We start from the raw sequence: 6657 nt of genomic DNA, 5'->3' as shown, positions 1-6657 counted from the left end.
AAAAAAATACAAAAACACCCTCCAATCTCTTTCAGTTATTAATAATTCTTGATACAGCTGCAAAGAGCCTTGACTTCATATACCAGAAACAAATGTCAGGTATTCTCTTCTGACACTTTCTAAATTAACCACACACCACCATTAAGCATCAATAATAACTTCAATTATCAAGTAGCAATACTTCTAGATAGGGTCATCTCATGACTCAATGGAAGAAGCATTACAGCACCCAAGGTGCAAAACTTCTTTTCCATTATCTTTCTCCTTGAAAAAGATACGCAAAAGTTATGAGTACCATTATCCTGACTGCAGACTGTTGTCACCTCCATCTTTTCCTTTATTCAAGGAGATTCCACCCACTTCTTTGAATACTGCATTCAAGTCAAGTAGGTTTCACAATGAGAGATGCTGAACTAGGGAAAAACATATATTCATATCAGAACACTGTCAGGTATTTTAGATAGATAAGAAAGCAGAATTTAAAATAAGGGGGGGAACCATTCATATTTTAAGTGCACAACAGGCCACAAGCATAAGTTAAATACATGAGTCCCACCTTAAATTCAGTTACTAGCATCCAAAATACAGACAGATGAACCTCAACTGCAGTATGACATTTTATTTCCTTCATGGAATTGTCATTAGCTTGCTTTACTAAGCCACCTAAAATAACAAGCTATTTTGTACATCTTCTGTTTCCCCAGCTTTTTAAGTGCACTACCATGGAAAGTTATGGTTTTTTCCCAAAGACTTGAAGCTTTACATATATAGCTTAGAAAATAACCATAATCAAGAACATAATACATTTAATTACTCTTTTTCTTGATATAGTATTAAAATTGAAAGGCTCTGAAGCTTCTTCTGAATTTTCATTGAGCAAGGACATGATTTTGCGAAAAAGGGATCCCCATTTCTATCACTGATAGAATTTAAGGTCTCTGAAGGATTTGTTCCACAAAGATCTTGTTTTTTCCTCTATTTCCTCACAGTGAATTAAAACACAAATAACCCCAAATAAATAAACTCACAACTTACCTTACTGGTATAATAATCTCTCAGGTAATTTGTAATTGGTTGCTACTTTCAGAGATAAAGAAGTTATTTGCTAATATTAAAAAAAACCAACACCCTTCTATATAATCTTTCATTATGAATAGCAGCATATGGTACCTATTTTTTATTTAAATTTTAAAATTGCAAATTTTAAGCAATGCAGGAAGCCAACATGCCAATTAATACATCACACTGAACTCTTCATATATACAAAATAAGCCTTCTAGAATTTTCTTCCAAATTTCTTTCCTTCCTTAAGCTTCTGTGACAACCTAACACTTACCTGTAATGTTCCTTTAGACTAGAAATGGAGCAAGCTCTCCAACCTGCTGCTAATAGGAAACAATGCAGTCCAAGGATTGCTTCAGATAATTTTCAGATCGCTTATTTGCAAACAGCTATGGAAATAACCCAGGGAGCACCATATGGTGCATTTATACCCCAAAGCATCAGAAATCTATATATGAAAACTCCAAAGCAATTCAAAATCTTCACTGCATCCTTAGCTGATCTAACATAAAATCATATTTTATTGAAAATTTACAATATTGTTATAATTACCAGTATTGTAAGATTACTCTTAAAGACAAATATTTAAACTGCTCAAGACAATTCAGAGTACAAGTTAAAAAACCCTATAACAACAGATATCTGAGCACCTCAGCCAATAGTGAACTAGTGTGACAATGTATACACAAGGAATGCCTTACCAAATTCTGCTAAATATACAGTAGTTTATCTCCTGGATTAGTAAAGCAAAAAGGCAGTAAATTTCCTTTAGATTGTTCTTTGGACAGAAAACATCCAAGATACATATAGGAAAGGTATTATCTTGATCTGCTTATAAAAGCAGAAGGCATTACTGTCACTTGTACTGCACTGAGCACTTGATTTAAGAGCATGCTTCCTCTTCTCCTGTTAATCATAAAAAAGCTTTCAGAAGGCAGCATAAATCAAGGGAGAAAAAAATCAGGAGTTCAGAGACTATGATTCAAACATTTTATTACTGAATTTGATAATTAATTTAAAGTTACCTCTGCAGGACACTCAGTGATACATCTTATTGCAATTCCAATCCAAAGATTGCTTTTAAAATTCTGATTTCTTCTTTCAAAGATTAATAAAAATATCCTCCCTCAATAGCCAGTGCAACATTTCCATTTCAGTATTACATTATACTACATAAACAATTCTTCACTGGGAATAACTATTTTTCTTATTTTATTAATGTAAAACTGAATCCTTCTGCCACACATCCACTGGAAACTGGGTTTTGAGCTGCAATTATTTGTTTTTCTATAGCCTGAGTTCTGTCCCTTTAAGAGTTGGCCTTCCCCTTTGTTAAGCTTAGTTGATCTGCCTAATGATGGATTTAACAAAGCAGGCCATATAAATCTAGTCACGAATACCTGTTTCTTAATTACTGAAGATGATTAGGAATAGGACAAAAATCTGTGGGATAGTAGTAGATAGGAAAAGAAGAATCCCTACATTGCAAAGGACATTCAGGATAGTGGCACTCCTGGTTTTCACTGAATAACAGCAATATTAAAACACAAGTAACCCTCACCTAGGCTGATCTCTGCCATGTCCACCCTCTTCCCCTTTTTGGCAACAAAGAATCTATAGTTTCAGATCAAGTTGCAGAAGCATTTACAAAGACATGGTACTCAATCTGCCAGTTGTGTCCTAAAAGGAAACTTTTTTGATAGCTTATGCTATAACCTCATCTCAGAAGCCCAATTTCCTATTATTAATAATAATTCTAGCATTTATTTTTCTTACTTTTCAAGAACTAAAGACAGACCCTGCTGACAAATGTTGGTTCACATGTATAATAGCTATTTGCTTTATACAGTCTACACAGACATCCAACAGTATACTCCCATTTCAACATGTTTGAAGACAAAAAGAAAGGAACATGCCCAAACATTCCAGATGCAACATAAGGAACCAACCTCTGGTCTGTATCTTGTATTTCACATCCTGGAATATCACGTGAAAATTTTAAAATTTCATCACATGTATCCCTAAAAAAACAAAACAACCCAAATCAAAACACAATCCAAACCAACTCAACTTTCTTTTCCCTTAAAAAAGAATAAATTATTAAATCCGTGTTATAATATAGCTGGTCTTTCTGGGACAACTCCCCTAATCCTAGCTGAGTTTCTTTGACCAGCTCACACCTACAAATATATTCTGGTTGTCAATTATGATACCTTTTACTTACTAGTATGCATCTGTTACCAGAGGTATGATTTTATGGCAGTTGCTTCACTCAAAGTATATACAACTTTTATCTGTAAAGATATTCTGTTACCCCAAAGGCTCTCAACACGTTGTTGAAAGGGGAGGCAATATAAGTACAAAGCTGTTTTCTCCAGAATAGAACTCCAGTTGTTTCAAGCCCAGATCTGGCTTTTCCTGTTTTGTCATATTTACCTTTGAAGCATCAGACTGCATGACCTTTAATTAGAGTGGGACTCTGCAAACACATATAAGAAAACATGTGAAAGACAAGAAATATTTCCAAAAGCTTTTTGGTTTGAGTAGTTAAAAAAACACATTTAGAAGACCCCTTAACCTCAAAATAGACAAGCAAAACCCTCAATTCTTAATAGAAGACTCCTCAGGTGCATACTGAAAACTGAATATTTTCTCTTGTGATAACTGTAGTAAATTACCATAATCTTAAGACTTGCTTTGTTCAAGTAGTGTTACCTACCAAACCAGCATGTTGACAAACCATCACACTGACAACAAGCATTGCTTATATGCTGTTACAAAACAGAGCAGTTTAAACAAAAAGAGAGAAAAAAACCCCATAACCCTCTCCAGTGAAGTCTTAGGAATACATTAATCAATGTCCCTCTTAGCATTTGCGAGCTGAACCATATTTATTTCTTCTTAGCTAGGATAGATCTTGCACAGCACAGTGACTCAGAATGGGAAAGAAGTAAACCAAAGCAAGTCATCCTGTTGCTGTCAAATAAAATTCTACAATCTTGTACTGTACAGTTATTTCATTTTTAAATATACCACTGAAGATCACCTTGCAAATAGAGAAAACATTTCTGGAGATACTAAAATACTTTAGAGTCTGCCAAAATACTAGCCAATATTGTTACCCCTTTAAAACACTTGTTTTGTTGTTGTTTTTTTACTAAGCCTTGTAGCTTCTGGCATCACTACTGCTTCTATATAGAACAGATTGGGATTAACTTGGCTGTGTTTAGATGTTTTAGACACACTGTTGGTCTCAAAGGTTGACCTCACATTTCTGAGAAAAACTGGGAAAGCTACTGACTGCTGATTGCTTGCATTTTGGGTGAACTCCTTGGGTGTAGCTGTCAGAGAGCTGCTAGGGTTAATTAGCAGAGTTAGTAACACTTCCATCCATCGTGCTCTTTTTAAACTACACAGTTTATGCTCACACTGTCAGAAACAACATTTAAACAAAATCTGTGAAGTTCTTAACAATACAGCTCACCTCATTCATAAAGTAGTAGCTGTTCTGTATTGTCCCACAACAAAAGAAAAGGAGCTTCCAACTGTGAAGCCTGGTTTCAGCGGCTGTCAGTGGCAACAGATGATGAGCAAGTGATTATGAGAGAAGAAATAACCTTGCTTCTGTGCAGTTCTTTAGAAAAAGATATAATAAATTGCTTGCATAAGGGGAAAATGCAGAGCTCAAAGTTGTAACTACTACTGTGCCTGTATTTCCTGAGACTTGTATCTATGCAGACTAGAAGGCCAGAGCTCAGGGTCTCCTCATCACCAGGAGCTAATTAAATTAGATGAAAGTTCTTACTTGACTAGGCTTACCTGACTAATCTCTAAACCAGTGCAAGACCCTTCCCATTCACATGTATTGCACGCAATTACAGATGCTCATGAATAGAAAACATTTCTCTTTGCCTGTTATTCAGGACAGAACTGGATAACCATGCTGAGTGTGCCAGAATTTAAAGTAAAAATTAATCCATCAACCTCATGTCTACAAACATCAGTTACTTCAACTTTGGGCTACAGAGGTTTACTTCCTTAAGCAGCAGAACATGAAATTCCTTAACCCTATTTGCAGATAAACTAGAAGGTCTTACTGACACAAGACTAAATTTGTAAGGGTACCTGTTTTTAATACAGTTTTCAGAATTGACTTTAGGTGGAAAATTCTGGATGCTGTCAAGCCCTCTACAGTGGACAACACTGAAGAGCCTGACATTCAGGACATAAACCCTCCTGCTCTTATAAGCTTCTTTGGTGAAGATTCTTGACAAGGCTTCTGAGCATTTTTAACAAAGAAAACTACCACTATCTTTACATTTATGAAATTAATGATTTGGCATTTGAAGACTGTAAATTAGCTTGAGGGCAGGGAACACAGAAAGATTTTGTGGCAAATAAGCAACTATAAATCAGCAAACTAAGTAGGCAAAAAATGGTAGTAAGAGATTCAATATCTATCAAATGACATTCCTTTTTCAGGACTTTGGTTCTACAACTTAATTGGGCTAGTCTCATCCCTGAAATTTGTCAGCTTCTTTGTAGTAGGTGTAAAACTTGCTTTTTGTACTTTCTGAGACATGAAGGTGGTTTTTTTTTAAAAAAGAAATCCTAAATACTATTGGAATAAAATGACACATTTTAAACAAAGGTTAAGACTTATCCTTTGAACCTATATATCTTTATCTTAACACAAGAACCACTTAGTGCAAGACTAAGGTGGTATAGGTTAAAAAAAGAACAAGTTTATTCAGCCATGTAAGGCATATTCTGTAAGTTTTAGAAAATCACACCTGCATAGGTAAGGCTGCTGATGGAGCAAGTTACGCTATTCATTTTATACTGAGATACTGTCAGTGATGATCCATTCTGCCTCCCTCTAAAACAAAAGCTTACAGCTCCAGTGGTGGTGCTGGGGCAAATGCCACTAAAACAGCACTTCCTACAGAGGCACTGCAGCCAGAGAATACCTGGGTGCAGCACACTGCAGGCATGTGAGGCAGCCAGCTTTATGTCTAGCTGTTTGCTGCCAACAGCTTGGGCATACTAAAAAACAATACAAAATAATCCAAAAACCAACAATCTGACAATATTAACACATTGATACTAAATCATCTTAGAAGTACATGGCTAGGTAGTTCCAAGAAAGGATTAATTTTACAGTCCTGTATCAGTCACATCTTTCTTGTACATTGTTCTCATCATACCAGAACAGGTAGTTCCCTAAACTGCTTCTAACAACAAGTGCAGTTAGTAAGTGAAACTACTTTGAAGCAAAGTAAGTCACTAGGATATAGCACCTGGCACTCAAGTCAGAATTCTTTGTGAAGGTTAGGAGTGAGGAAAAAAAAATAATCTCTTTTGAGCTCCTACTCCCCATTCATACTTATCTTTAATATTTAGCTAATGGAAATTAAACAGGTAGCAAAAGCTTAATTAGCTTCACTGTAGCCATGACAAGAAACTGCATTTCATAATTGCATAGGAAAATGCATCTGTGCAGCACAATGGTTTCCGTAGGGTGTATATTTTCTTACCTGCAAACACCGCAGATTACACTGTGTTCAGCTCGTGCAGAATTTCCAGAGGGAAAGA

The sequence above is a fragment of the Chaetura pelagica genome, unplaced genomic scaffold (assembly GCF_000747805.2).
Source record: "Chaetura pelagica isolate M959 unplaced genomic scaffold, ChaPel_1.0 scaffold21, whole genome shotgun sequence".
Lineage (NCBI taxonomy): Eukaryota > Metazoa > Chordata > Aves > Apodiformes > Apodidae > Chaetura > Chaetura pelagica.
This window is presented reverse-complemented; position numbering follows the sequence as displayed.